This window comes from Lissotriton helveticus, chromosome 3_1, assembly GCF_964261635.1.
Source record: "Lissotriton helveticus chromosome 3_1, aLisHel1.1, whole genome shotgun sequence".
Classification (NCBI taxonomy): Eukaryota; Metazoa; Chordata; class Amphibia; order Caudata; family Salamandridae; genus Lissotriton; species Lissotriton helveticus.
The window spans coordinates 189,305,442-189,320,924 of record NC_136061.1 but is presented as its reverse complement, the minus strand read 5'-3'; the positions used below and the strand labels follow the sequence as shown (position 1 = coordinate 189,320,924).

Genomic DNA, 15,483 nt, shown 5'->3' with positions numbered 1-15,483 from the left:
ATAATGATGATCCTCTTGGTTCCAATATTAATAATATGTGGTTGTTGTTTGGGGATACATTGTATACCGCTTTTGTGTTCTATTTGCCTGAACTCCTTGCACCCTAAGACTATAGACACTGAGCTCACGAGGATGAGTGTAATAAACAATAGAGAGATACAGGACATTATGGATTTTGAGGTAGACTAGCAAGCTGGCTGGACTATTTTCAAAGGGAGGACTGTAGAAAATAAAACGACAAATATGAATATTGCCGGCGCCATCTTGCTTAGTGAGGGCCTTTACGTGCGCGTAAGCAGCAACCATTTTAGACATCGCGGCCATTTCAGACTCTGCTGGTCACCTGTGAGTCACCCCGACCTCGCTATCATCCCCCCGTGCTCTGACCAAGCCTGAACACATGTACCAGGGTCGTAAAACATTGTCAGCATGACAATGCCCCGGAGTCACTTCCCTGCACCTGGCCACTCAATCCGGTCCCAGGCACTAACCAACCCCTGTGGACATAGTTTATTACCCGCACACGGCAGGGCTTGTTTCACCAACAAAGGGGCCTGATCTAATGAAAGACACGAACTCTTACATCTGACCGATCCCACGTACTTTTAGATCCTGTCGGAATGTCCAGCTGCGAGATCGCGATCATCTGTTAGATCTGGGTGGAGGGACGATTGCTGCTGGGTTTGTGTGGGAACTACCTGTACTCCTGAGGCGGAAAGCCGGGAGGGCCATTTTTAAAATTTGTCATTTCACAGATCTTTTTAAAAGCACTGCACTTCGCCGTTTCTGACAGGACACAGCTCAGTCCTAGTCTGCACGCGCCGCTGATCACTAGCTGACGCGAGGGAAAGACTTGTATTTCCCGACGCCATTACCGGCGAGCCACGAAGACACGCCCCCTCGGAGGCCACGCCCCCCTGCTTGGGTATAAATAGACGCCGACTGCTAGCGCCTGACAGAACTTACCTGTACTCCTGAGGCGGAAAGCCGGGAGGGCCATTTTTAAAATTTGTCATTTCACAGATCTTTTTAAAAGCACTGCACTTCGCCGTTTCTGACAGGACACAGCTCAGTCCTAGTCTGCACGCGCCGCTGATCACTAGCTGACGCGAGGGAAAGACTTGTATTTCCCGACGCCATTACCGGCGAGCCACGAAGACACGCCCCCTCGGAGGCCACGCCCCCCTGCTTGGGTATAAATAGACGCCGACTGCTAGCGCCTGACAGAACTTACCTGTACTCCTGAGGCGGAAAGCCGGGAGGGCCATTTTTAAAATTTGTCATTTCACAGATCTTTTTAAAAGCACTGCACTTCGCCGTTTCTGACAGGACACAGCTCAGTCCTAGTCTGCACGCGCCGCTGATCACTAGCTGACGCGAGGGAAAGACTTGTATTTCCCGACGCCATTACCGGCGAGCCACGAAGACACGCCCCCTCGGAGGCCACGCCCCCCTGCTTGGGTATAAATAGACGCCGACTGCTAGCGCCTGACAGAACTTACCTGTACTCCTGAGGCGGAAAGCCGGGAGGGCCATTTTTAAAAATTTGTCATTTCAACAGATCTTTTTAAAAGCACTGCACTTCGCCGTTTCTGACAGGACACAGCTCAGTCCTAGTCTGCACGCGCCGCTGATCACTAGCTGACGCGAGGGAAAGACTTGTATTTCCCGACGCCATTACCGGCGAGCCACGAAGACACGCCCCCTCGGAGGCCACGCCCCCCTGCTTGGGTATAAATAGACGCCGACTGCTAGCGCCTGACAGAACTTACCTGTACTCCTGAGGCGGAAAGCCGGGAGGGCCATTTTTAAAATTTGTCATTTCACAGATCTTTTTAAAAGCACTGCACTTCGCCGTTTCTGACAGGACACAGCTCAGTCCTAGTCTGCACGCGCCGCTGATCACTAGCTGACGCGAGGGAAAGACTTGTATTTCCCGACGCCATTACCGGCGAGCCACGAAGACACGCCCCCTCGGAGGCCACGCCCCCCTGCTTGGGTATAAATAGACGCCGACTGCTAGCGCCTGACAGAACTTACCTGTACTCCTGAGGCGGAAAGCCGGGAGGGCCATTTTTAAAATTTGTCATTTCACAGATCTTTTTAAAAGCACTGCACTTCGCCGTTTCTGACAGGACACAGCTCAGTCCTAGTCTGCACGCGCCGCTGATCACTAGCTGACGCGAGGGAAAGACTTGTATTTCCCGACGCCATTACCGGCGAGCCACGAAGACACGCCCCCTCGGAGGCCACGCCCCCCTGCTTGGGTATAAATAGACGCCGACTGCTAGCGCCTGACAGAACTTACCTGTACTCCTGAGGCGGAAAGCCGGGAGGGCCATTTTTAAAATTTGTCATTTCACAGATCTTTTTAAAAGCACTGCACTTCGCCGTTTCTGACAGGACACAGCTCAGTCCTAGTCTGCACGCGCCGCTGATCACTAGCTGACGCGAGGGAAAGACTTGTATTTCCCGACGCCATTACCGGCGAGCCACGAAGACACGCCCCCTCGGAGGCCACGCCCCCCTGCTTGGGTATAAATAGACGCCGACTGCTAGCGCCTGACAGAACTTACCTGTACTCCTGAGGCGGAAAGCCGGGAGGGCCATTTTTAAAAATTTGTCATTTCAACAGATCTTTTTAAAAGCACTGCACTTCGCCGTTTCTGACAGGACACAGCTCAGTCCTAGTCTGCACGCGCCGCTGATCACTAGCTGACGCGAGGGAAAGACTTGTATTTCCCGACGCCATTACCGGCGAGCCACGAAGACACGCCCCCTCGGAGGCCACGCCCCCCTGCTTGGGTATAAATAGACGCCGACTGCTAGCGCCTGACAGAACTTACCTGTACTCCTGAGGCGGAAAGCCGGGAGGGCCATTTTTAAAATTTGTCATTTCACAGATCTTTTTAAAAGCACTGCACTTCGCCGTTTCTGACAGGACACAGCTCAGTCCTAGTCTGCACGCGCCGCTGATCACTAGCTGACGCGAGGGAAAGACTTGTATTTCCCGACGCCATTACCGGCGAGCCACGAAGACACGCCCCCTCGGAGGCCACGCCCCCCTGCTTGGGTATAAATAGACGCCGACTGCTAGCGCCTGACAGAACTTACCTGTACTCCTGAGGCGGAAAGCCGGGAGGGCCATTTTTAAAATTTGTCATTTCACAGATCTTTTTAAAAGCACTGCACTTCGCCGTTTCTGACAGGACACAGCTCAGTCCTAGTCTGCACGCGCCGCTGATCACTAGCTGACGCGAGGGAAAGACTTGTATTTCCCGACGCCATTACCGGCGAGCCACGAAGACACGCCCCCTCGGAGGCCACGCCCCCCTGCTTGGGTATAAATAGACGCCGACTGCTAGCGCCTGACAGAACTTACCTGTACTCCTGAGGCGGAAAGCCGGGAGGGCCATTTTTAAAAATTTGTCATTTCAACAGATCTTTTTAAAAGCACTGCACTTCGCCGTTTCTGACAGGACACAGCTCAGTCCTAGTCTGCACGCGCCGCTGATCACTAGCTGACGCGAGTGAAAGACTTGTATTTCCCGACGCCATTACCGGCGAGCCACGAAGACACGCCCCCTCGGAGGCCACGCCCCCCTGCTTGGGTATAAATAGACGCCGACTGCTAGCGCCTGACAGAACTTACCTGTACTCCTGAGGCGGAAAGCCGGGAGGGCCATTTTTAAAATTTGTCATTTCACAGATCTTTTTAAAAGCACTGCACTTCGCCGTTTCTGACAGGACACAGCTCAGTCCTAGTCTGCACGCGCCGCTGATCACTAGCTGACGCGAGGGAAAGACTTGTATTTCCCGACGCCATTACCGGCGAGCCACGAAGACACGCCCCCTCGGAGGCCACGCCCCCCTGCTTGGGTATAAATAGACGCCGACTGCTAGCGCCTGACAGAACTTACCTGTACTCCTGAGGCGGAAAGCCGGGAGGGCCATTTTTAAAATTTGTCATTTCACAGATCTTTTTAAAAGCACTGCACTTCGCCGTTTCTGACAGGACACAGCTCAGTCCTAGTCTGCACGCGCCTCTGATCACTAGCTGACGCGAGGGAAAGACTTGTATTTCCCGACGCCATTACCGGCGAGCCACGAAGACACGCCCCCTCGGAGGCCACGCCCCCCTGCTTGGGTATAAATAGACGCCGACTGCTAGCGCCTGACAGAACTTACCTGTACTCCTGAGGCGGAAAGCCGGGAGGGCCATTTTTAAAATTTGTCATTTCACAGATCTTTTTAAAAGCACTGCACTTCGCCGTTTCTGACAGGACACAGCTCAGTCCTAGTCTGCACGCGCCGCTGATCACTAGCTGACGCGAGGGAAAGACTTGTATTTCCCGACGCCATTACCGGCGAGCCACGAAGACACGCCCCCTCGGAGGCCACGCCCCCCTGCTTGGGTATAAATAGACGCCGACTGCTAGCGCCTGACAGAACTTACCTGTACTCCTGAGGCGGAAAGCCGGGAGGGCCATTTTTAAAAATTTGTCATTTCAACAGATCTTTTTAAAAGCACTGCACTTCGCCGTTTCTGACAGGACACAGCTCAGTCCTAGTCTGCACGCGCCGCTGATCACTAGCTGACGCGAGGGAAAGACTTGTATTTCCCGACGCCATTACCGGCGAGCCACGAAGACACGCCCCCTCGGAGGCCACGCCCCCCTGCTTGGGTATAAATAGACGCCGACTGCTAGCGCCTGACAGAACTTACCTGTACTCCTGAGGCGGAAAGCCGGGAGGGCCATTTTAAAAATTTGTCATTTCACAGATCTTTTTAAAAGCACTGCACTTCGCCGTTTCTGACAGGACACAGTTCAGTCCTAGTCTGCACGCGCCGCTGATCACTAGCTGACGCGAGGGAAAGACTTGTATTTCCCGACGCCATTACCGGCGAGCCACGAAGACACGCCCCCTCGGAGGCCACGCCCCCCTGCTTGGGTATAAATAGACGCCGACTGCTAGCGCCTGACAGAACTTACCTGTACTCCTGAGGCGGAAAGCCGGGAGGGCCATTTTTAAAATTTGTCATTTCACAGATCTTTTTAAAAGCACTGCACTTCGCCGTTTCTGACAGGACACAGCTCAGTCCTAGTCTGCACGCGCCGCTGATCACTAGCTGACGCGAGGGAAAGACTTGTATTTCCCGACGCCATTACCGGCGAGCCACGAAGACACGCCCCCTCGGAGGCCACGCCCCCCTGCTTGGGTATAAATAGACGCCGACTGCTAGCGCCTGACAGAACTTACCTGTACTCCTGAGGCGGAAAGCCGGGAGGGCCATTTTTAAAAATTTGTCATTTCAACAGATCTTTTTAAAAGCACTGCACTTCGCCGTTTCTGACAGGACACAGCTCAGTCCTAGTCTGCACGCGCCGCTGATCACTAGCTGACGCGAGGGAAAGACTTGTATTTCCCGACGCCATTACCGGCGAGCCACGAAGACACGCCCCCTCGGAGGCCACGCCCCCCTGCTTGGGTATAAATAGACGCCGACTGCTAGCGCCTGACAGAACTTACCTGTACTCCTGAGGCGGAAAGCCGGGAGGGCCATTTTAAAAATTTGTCATTTCACAGATCTTTTTAAAAGCACTGCACTTCGCCGTTTCTGACAGGACACAGTTCAGTCCTAGTCTGCACGCGCCGCTGATCACTAGCTGACGCGAGGGAAAGACTTGTATTTCCCGACGCCATTACCGGCGAGCCACGAAGACACGCCCCCTCGGAGGCCACGCCCCCCTGCTTGGGTATAAATAGACGCCGACTGCTAGCGCCTGACAGAACTTACCTGTACTCCTGAGGCGGAAAGCCGGGAGGGCCATTTTTAAAATTTGTCATTTCACAGATCTTTTTAAAAGCACTGCACTTCGCCGTTTCTGACAGGACACAGCTCAGTCCTAGTCTGCACGCGCCGCTGATCACTAGCTGACGCGAGGGAAAGACTTGTATTTCCCGACGCCATTACCGGCGAGCCACGAAGACACGCCCCCTCGGAGGCCACGCCCCCCTGCTTGGGTATAAATAGACGCCGACTGCTAGCGCCTGACAGAACTTACCTGTACTCCTGAGGCGGAAAGCCGGGAGGGCCATTTTTAAAATTTGTCATTTCACAGATCTTTTTAAAAGCACTGCACTTCGCCGTTTCTGACAGGACACAGCTCAGTCCTAGTCTGCACGCGCCGCTGATCACTAGCTGACGCGAGGGAAAGACTTGTATTTCCCGACGCCATTACCGGCGAGCCACGAAGACACGCCCCCTCGGAGGCCACGCCCCCCTGCTTGGGTATAAATAGACGCCGACTGCTAGCGCCTGACAGAACTTACCTGTACTCCTGAGGCGGAAAGCCGGGAGGGCCATTTTTAAAAATTTGTCATTTCAACAGATCTTTTTAAAAGCACTGCACTTCGCCGTTTCTGACAGGACACAGCTCAGTCCTAGTCTGCACGCGCCGCTGATCACTAGCTGACGCGAGGGAAAGACTTGTATTTCCCGACGCCATTACCGGCGAGCCACGAAGACACGCCCCCTCGGAGGCCACGCCCCCCTGCTTGGGTATAAATAGACGCCGACTGCTAGCGCCTGACAGAACTTACCTGTACTCCTGAGGCGGAAAGCCGGGAGGGCCATTTTTAAAATTTGTCATTTCACAGATCTTTTTAAAAGCACTGCACTTCGCCGTTTCTGACAGGACACAGCTCAGTCCTAGTCTGCACGCGCCGCTGATCACTAGCTGACGCGAGGGAAAGACTTGTATTTCCCGACGCCATTACCGGCGAGCCACGAAGACACGCCCCCTCGGAGGCCACGCCTATCCCTCTTACCCTCTGCATAAAAACATGTGTGCTCCACGGACGCGCAGCGGACGGGCGCAGCGGGCGCGCCGTCAGCGCGCCGAAGGCGCGCCAAAGGCAAGCCCGTCTGGGCCCGTCCGGGCCCGACCGGACCCAGGCCCAGGGATTATGCCGGATGCCTCACATGAACGTCGGGTGTATTCTAGGGAAATGCTTCAAACTCTGCAACCTGCGAAATCTCTGCCCTGCTACCATACGTACACGGAAGGTAAACCTTTCTCTCACTGTGCTCGATGTAACCCAATTAACCATTGCCCAGCTAAACCTAGGCTTAAGATGGGACTCCTTAACTGCCGTTCCCTCCCTAAGCACGCAGACGAAATCAACTTATTAATACTAAATCAGGAGTTGGATACACTGTTTCTTACTGAAACGTGGTTATCTGACTACTCTGATGCGGACATCGTCACTGCCCTCCCCCCGGGTTATCTGTGTCAAACTTTTCATAGACCCAGAGGGAGAGGTGGGGGATTGGCTCTAATCCATAGACAACAATTCATCTGTAGAACCTCTGAGGCTCACATTGATGACTGCGAGGGATGCAAATTCTCTATTCAAACCTCCCCGGCCCACACCTTGTCGGGACTCTTGATATATCGCCCCCCAGGTACCCCTGGGAAATTTCTTAATGCCATTACTGAAGCGGTTGCACAACTAGCCTCTTCTGCTTCTGACTTTCTTATAGTAGGCGATCTAAATTTGCATTTCATGGACCCCACCGATCGAATAGCGGTCGAGCTCCTTCAAGACCTGTCGTCTTTTAATATTCATTTGATTAATAATGAGCCTACCCACGATAAAGGACACCTGCTAGACCCAGTTCTCACCAATGTCGCTAATATCACCACAGGTCCACCTCTGACTTTACCTTGGACCGACCACTTCCTAGTCCCGATCTCCTGGGATGTCCCCATTAAGATCCCTCAAACTAGGAAATCTCAAGTCACTGATAGACGGTGGCACAAACTTGTTTCTACAGAATGGGCTACCACTCTTTCAAACTCCATTCCTGTGTTTTCCTCTGACCTCAATATGGCTAATGAACAGTTTAACACCTGGATTACTTCCTCACTTGACAAATTAATCCCTAAAAAGGTCACTCTTAAACACACCAAAAGAGCGCCCTGTGCTCCATGGTATACCGCAGAACTCAAAGCTATGCGCCAGGAGTGCAAGAGGGCCGAACGCATATGGCGGAAAGATAAATCTATTACAAACAAAGGAGCGTATTCCACCTCCCTTGCAACTTATAAATCATCCATCCGCAAGGAAAAAACCATATTCTTTCAGCAAAGAATAGAAAAAGCACTATGCTCGAGCAAAGAATCTTATGCCATTCTGAAAGAGCTATTGAAACCCCCAGCTCCTGAACCAACAAGCCCTCCAGACCCCACTGTGGATCTGAAAAAATGCCAACAGTTGGCTAACTTCTTTCAAGAAAAGATCCAAAAAATCCTTGCCTCAATCCCCCCCGCCAGCCCATGCGAAGATAGCGGTCTTACGAACACCCAGACACTCAGTTGTCTCCCCTCTTGGGGCCAAGTAACCACCGAAGATGTGGAAAATACTCTAAAATCCATTAAAAGTGGATCTCCCAGAGACCCTGTCCCGCTTCGGACCCTGAAAGAAGTAACCCCCATCATTGTTCCCCCTCTTACCCACCTGATCAATGTTTCTCTCCAACAGGGCATTGTTCCCCTGAACTGGAAGGCTGCAGCTGTGAAGGCTCTACTGAAGAAGCCCTCCCTTGATCCCGAAAACCTGGCCAATTTTAGGCCAATCTCCCTTCTCCCTGGGATAAGCAAGATTGCCGAAAAATTGGTTAATAAAAAACTGTCTCAGTTCCTGGAAGACAATAACAAATTAAAAAACTCTCAGACAGGTTTCCGGCCAGGGCAGGGCACCGACATCGCCCTCCTGGCGGCGGTGGAGGAGGCCAGGACACTCTTAGACGAGGGAGGATCAGTGGCAGTGATCCTCCTCGACCTGAGTGCGGCCTTCGATACCGTCAATCACCAACTCCTCATTAAACGGCTCGAAAGAGTCGGTGTGGTAGGCTCTGCCCTATCCTGGCTCACATCCTTCTTGGACCAGCGTACTTTTCAGATCTGGGAAAACAACACCTGCTCCTCCGAAACTCCCCTCCAATGTGGTGTGCCTCAGGGCTCCTCCCTGAGCCCCACATTATTTAACATCTACATGTCCCCATTGGAGGAGGTTATCACCCCGTTCGGAGTGAGCGTCGTCAGCTATGCTGACGACACACAATTAGTGGTATCACTATCCCATCCCAATCGAAAACCAGCAGATTTACTTAACTGCCTTACGCAGGTTCAAAACTGGATGAACAGCTCAGCCTTGAAACTAAACGGAACAAAGACAGATGTCCTTCTTCTTGGTCAAAAAGGAATCATTCTCCCCCCAGATATCTGGCCTGATTGTTTGGGTCCTATTCCAGAACCAAAACAAGAAGTAAAAAGCTTAGGTGTGTGGCTAGATACTACTTTGTCTTTTTCCACACAAGCAAAAAAAGTAGCCGGGACATGCTTCGGCTTGCTGAAATCAGTGAGAAAGATTCTGCCCCTTTTGCCACCCAATTCCCAAAAACTGCTTATACAAGGCCTGATAATTTCTAGGCTTGATTTCAGCAATGTGATATATCTGGGCGCCCCGGAAGCAACACTGAATAAACTTCAGAGAATCCAAAACATAGCCGCCCGGATTCTCACTAAAACCCCTGCCAGAGACTCGGCCAAACCAGCATTGAAACTCCTCCACTGGCTTCCTATAAGGGAGAGAGTTAAATTTAAAGCCTTGTGTCTAGCCCACAAATTATTACAAAATCAAGGCCCTCCCATTCTTAGAAAATTTATCAAACCTTACAAATCCTGCAGATCCCTCAGATCGGACACGGAGAATTTCATCAGCGCTCCTAGAGTCAGGAGGGTACGCACAGGTGGAAGGCGGTTTACAGTCCAGACCGCAAGCCTCTGGAATGCACTCCCGCACGACCTGAGAACTGAACCACACTACCTCCGCTTCAGGAAGCAGCTGAAGACTTTTCTTTTTCCCTAATGATCCCTTCCTATCCGAACCACTGTATCCCCGTCCCATTCCTCACTCCCCCTCCGTCTGGCCCCCCCATGTCAGGTTCAGGGTAGGGTTCTTAGCGCTGGGATACCTACGGGTGACTACGCGCTCTAGAAGAGTTTTTTAATAATAATAATAATAATAATAATAATAATAATAACTAGCTTGAGGCGGGGATTCCAAGGATGTTTGACTATGCAATAAACTGATGCCAGGAATGTTTGACCATGTAATAAACTGACAAAAAAGCATATGGGTTGGAACCTGTGCTCTCCCGCGCGAGGTGCACGAAGAAAGAAACATTTTCATGCCCCCCCATGCACCGGCCGGCAGGGAAGAGAGCAATAGCGCGGTCTCCGTCAGAGCGCCCCACAGACGAAAATGCATATAAAAGGCCATGCCACAGAGATGCAGTTAGAGCACCTCCTGACGATAGCCCCGGTGTCTCATGTGATGTGTTTCTCCTCTAGAGAAATAAACCTATTCTTCGCCTTCCAGTGTCCAGCGCCTGCCTCGTTATTTTGATTGCTAAATCTTAAGGTGAATTAGCGGTGGTTTGCACCAAGCGGAATCGAAGGTTTTGGGAGTCTCGCTGCTTTTCATCATTGTGGGGCGCTCTGACGGAGACCGCGCTATTGCTCTCTTCCCTGCCGGCCCGTGCATGGGGGGGCACGCAAATGTTTCTTTCTTCGTGCGCCTCGCGCTGGAGAGCACAGGTTCCAACCCATTAGCAAATGTAACTGTAACAAGGAGCGATAACTCAAGGGTAAATCTTGCGCCTATAGTGGTGAAGGCTCTCACAAGACACGGGTTCGAATCCTGCCATTGCCGTCATGGTAAACTATGTGGTAAATTTTTAAGCTGCTTTTATGCAACAGGGGCGCAAACTTTCCGTTCTCCTTGCGATTCTCCTGGGGGGCATGCGCAGGTTACACCCCATGGGTTTAATACATTGGTAGTCAACTGTGAGTCTGAGCATAGCAGGTATCTCCTGGGCAATAATCGGATGTTTTCTCTTGTAAAACAACTGATGAGTCTGGGCAATTCATTGATTTACTGGGCAACAATTGGTGTGTTCTCTCGGTAAGCAATGGCAGAGTGTGGGCAATTCATGCATCCCCTGTGACAAATTTGAAATGCGTTTTCTTTTAAACAACTGGTGAGTCTGGGCATATCATGCATCCCATTTGCAATAATGGAATGTGTTCTTTTGTACAGCAACTGATGCTCAAGTAAGGGGCTCTGATCCTGACGATCGAATTAGCAATAGGCTTACCTGTCAATGCTGGTTAGGGCTGTTTTCATGGATTTGTTCTCTCTTCCAGAAACGCATGGGTTTCGTTCTATAATGGTCAAACTATGCCTAGCAGGCTGGCCTGCCAGGCTCGGAGCAGGTACAGGGGAAGAACACACTGGGGCCCAGTGTGTGGGGTTCTGAGTCAGGACGTCCAGGAATGGAGTGCAACCTTTTTCTAATTTCAGGACAATCGGATCAAGTACACAGGCACCACTCTGAGACGGACAGGTGGGAACGGAAGCAGGAATGGCCAGGGCATGCTCCGGGCTCAGAGCCTGAATGCTGTTCCTGGTTAAGTGCTCGTGGGGGGCAAGGTGACAACCCGGTTCAGACTTCTTGTAGGGGAGAGTAGAAGCAGTGTTAAGTGTAGCGGTTGTGCAATTACCATGACATCCTTACACATCAGCCCCAGTTGTGCTCAATTACCTTATGCAACTACGGGCCTCAGCTCATAGGTGACAGGAGGGGTAACCACAAGGGTAGATGGGCAGAAGACTTGTATGGTACTCATTGGGGGGGTGCCCAGGGGGCTTTTCCAGAAGTTATCTGAAGATCAGTACTTGTGACAGACTATAGGGTTTGCACACAGCAGGGGAGAGGGCCTGTCCAGGTGGTCAGGGGCAACGGTATTGTCAAGTCTGGACTTCCGTAAGCGCGGCTGGGGCCCACCAAAAATTTGCAGCAGGAGTTCTCCTGTGATATATTTAGCTAGGTGGTTTAATATGGTTGTCCACTCAGTAAGTCAAGATCATGGTGGACAATTGCCTTTGGCCCAGGGCATCCTTTTAGCCATAAGGGGGCCTGGTTCGCTTCTTTTGACACACTGCGAGTTGGATACAGATGGGTCAGTTCTGTTGGGACGAATGCTCTGTTGGGTAGAGCTCTTTAGGGTAAGGCGTGTGCAGCATGGACCTGGGGTAGCCAGTTCAGGCTTGCTCCTGGGTTTGTCAAGTTGATGTGATGGACCAATTGGTGCTGCACCATGAGTAAATTATATAGTACAGCATCTAGTTTACCGGTGCCGTATGGGACCATCATTAGCAACAGCAGCTGCGCACATGGGTAACAGTATAGCTTCTTTTAGTTCGCCCAGGGTTGGGGCTGGCAAGGTCATCAGCTTGGCGGCCGGAAACGGAGTAGGAAAAATCATATCCGTGAAGGTGCAATGCGCACTCGCTAGTCAAGCAAGCTAAGTTTCAGCAGAACCCTGATATACTGTCGGGAATAAATGCAAGGTTATGGGCTACACATAAATAGGCCTTTCTGTGAGCAGGGGGCACGAGTGAGCCATTCCCAGGAGGGTGCGATTGGCCTTGGTAGTGCTGAAATGGAGGGCATGGAGCACTAATACGGACAACTCCGGTGGGAGAGGCTAGACCCTCCCCCAAATCAACAAACACCGGTTGGCAAGGGCCACCGGGCAGATTGACTCATCAGGTGGGCAGGTGGTGAGGGGCTGCCTGCCCTGGGATCGCTTGTAAGATAACCCACCATGTTGGCATATTTGTTATGCAAATAAACCTGCAGCAATTTTCTCCACTAAAAATGTGTTGTGTCTGATTATTTCTCTGAAGTATTGCTGTGGGAGGGATGGGGAGTGTTGCCGATATTGGCACTATTGGCAGGGATGCTCAAAATCCTGCTATTCTGGACAAATCACTTAATCTCCCAATGAAAACAAAAAATGAATGTGACCGTCTGCAACGCAGCTAGTGCTTATGTAAGGGCTGCTGACACCTTCGAGTTAAGATTGTGCGATATAAAACACCCCCCCCCAAAACAAAATACACTCTGTTTGTTCTCACTTCCTATTGGTTGCTTAATAAAGGATCATGTGCTGAGGGGGAGCAGCCTCTCTGTCTGCTCTCCCGGAGAAGAGGAGAAAAAGTAGAACTGTGGGGATTTTTAGGAGGGACTGCTTGTGGAGAGGTTGCAGGGGTGTTGGCTACAGGGGTAGAGCAACAAAAATGAAGAAAGTAGAATATTTTGTGAGAGATAATAATATGCAATACATTTCAAGGTTTGAAACTGTTGCTCTATTAGACATATCATATGACTACTTTAAAGATACTTAACATAACATTAAAGGACTTAATGACTGGAACTAACAGAAAGCAATCAGTTGCCGTTCCCTTTAAGGGGCAGATGAGCATTGCCCCGCCTGCTGGGAACATATCAGGCAGATGTAAGAAATTGTGGTCATGCTCATTGCCATTTAATTGCAGGCATACAAGCATTGGATTTTGAGGGGGGCAGGGCTGAGGGCAGCAACAGGATCACGATGACGTGAAGCCTACAGCCAGTGCCGAGTTGCCATATAGAATTGGTCAGCCGTCCTGCAACAGCCAGGTCGACAAGCAGTCTTCAGCCTCCACAATCCCAGTAGTGTTAAACAGCTGGAGGATTGCAGTCACAGGCATCTGGCCTCAGAAGGAGCACTAGGTTAGCCTGCTCAAACCAATCCTGGAGCTGGACTCATGCTGAAAACAGCATGAGATCAGTGCAGCTCTAGGATTGGTTAGGTTTGCGTAGGAAGGACGTCAACCACCTTCCGTTCCTTCCAAAATCTTTCATTCAAGGATGCTGCTGGTTTTTATTTGCAAACTGTTCCTGGTACATTTGCCACGAGATTACCTACAAAGCTTTCTTATGGGTGACTCTCTCAAGGTAAACTACATATACAAAAATGCCTTGAGGAAATATTTGCATGAACACTTCAAATTTTTCTTGGTCGCAAATGTGATCCAAACAGTAAGAACATTACAATTGTAATCAAGGATTTATTCAGATTTCTTTATATTGATTTATATTTTGAAATCATTATGCGTTACATCCACAAATTAATGAAAATATATATATAATCAGTATACAAAAAGCAAATAGCAACACTGCAACTACCCAAACAATCCCATAAAATGCACATGTTTGTTAGGGGATTGGAGGTAGTGAAAACACCCTCTTCCTAACAAATAATATGGTCAGTAAAAATAACAGTCCATATCTATTATAATTCTTGATGTTTAACACAACTTGAAATCAACTTAAATCAAGAGCTTAGGAAGCAAGAACGGTGTGTTGTTGATGTTTCGGTCTTCTAAGGTCACGGGGTCTGCAAGACCATCCTCAGGACTCAGCGTTGCAAAATAGGGAAACTCCTGTGGATACTAACAAAATAAATCAATGAAAACACCCTATGTGCTATTGTATCGCCTGCTCACAAGAAGAAAAACACCCGTGTCTGATCAACCAAACCATGCAAAAAAAGTGACACCATGAGTGCCCATATGCAAAAATACAAAACACCCAAGTGTAACCAAATCAAACCAATTAAAATACAAAGTACCTTGCTTGAATCTCACTCCTATATGTTGAATATTCAACCAGAAGAATTTATACACCAGACCCTCACTGGGAACATTAATCAAAGAAACAAGTGAGTTTAAGATCAAATGTACCAACAATGGGGCCGATTCCGATTTCGGCCGGAAGGGCTCCGAACCATGTTCGGAGCCCTTCCTACCGAATCGGTCAGTGCCGGCCAGATTCCTTTCCCACCGAGCAATTCCGATGGGCTCAGTCGGAAAGGAATCTGACTCAGATTTCCGGATTGCGGTGACAGGCTCAGAGAGCCTGTCCGCAGTCCGGAAATCCCCCAGTACTCCCCCGGTAGCCTCTTTGCGACAGAGAGAGTACGATGGCAGCTTTTCACTGCCTTTTCTTGCCGGTGTGTCTGGCACGAAAAGGCAGTCGGAAGCTGTGGGTGTGAGGCTGCCGGATGGCAGCCTGGGGGTACCTATGGTGCCCCTCCGTTGATTCCTGCACCCGGTGGCAAAACCTTGGGGTACCTGCCACAGGGTGCAGGGATGAACTGCACCCCTGATTTCAGCACTACAGGCATGCATTCCGCTCGGAATGCATGCTTTTATTGCAAAGTATACGAATGCGACCGAACCCTGTTCGGTCGCATCGTACTAGCGGGGCTGTAACCGACGACAGCAGGTCGGTCGGTTACAGCTCCTGGCCGATGTTGGACGGACTCAGGTCCGTCCGACATCGGAATCGGCCCCTATGTGTCTAGAATGGTGGAAGGATTAAAATTCATCTTACCCACTTGATCAATGAAACAACTTATCCACAAATAAATGGCCAAATAGATAATTAGTATGACCCAATATCAGAGCCCCTTGAGCCTAGTCTAATAGCCGGCAGGCACTTACTTGCAAATATGAATA

At 50.5% G+C, this 15,483-nt stretch overlaps 1 protein-coding gene across 1 annotated transcript in view; it reads left to right on the top strand.

The window, feature by feature from the left end:
* LOC144822783 (homeobox expressed in ES cells 1-like) overlaps positions 1–15,483 on the top strand; it is a 108,023-nt gene that overhangs the window by 477 nt on the left and 92,063 nt on the right. The gene's annotated exons all lie outside the window — the stretch shown is intronic.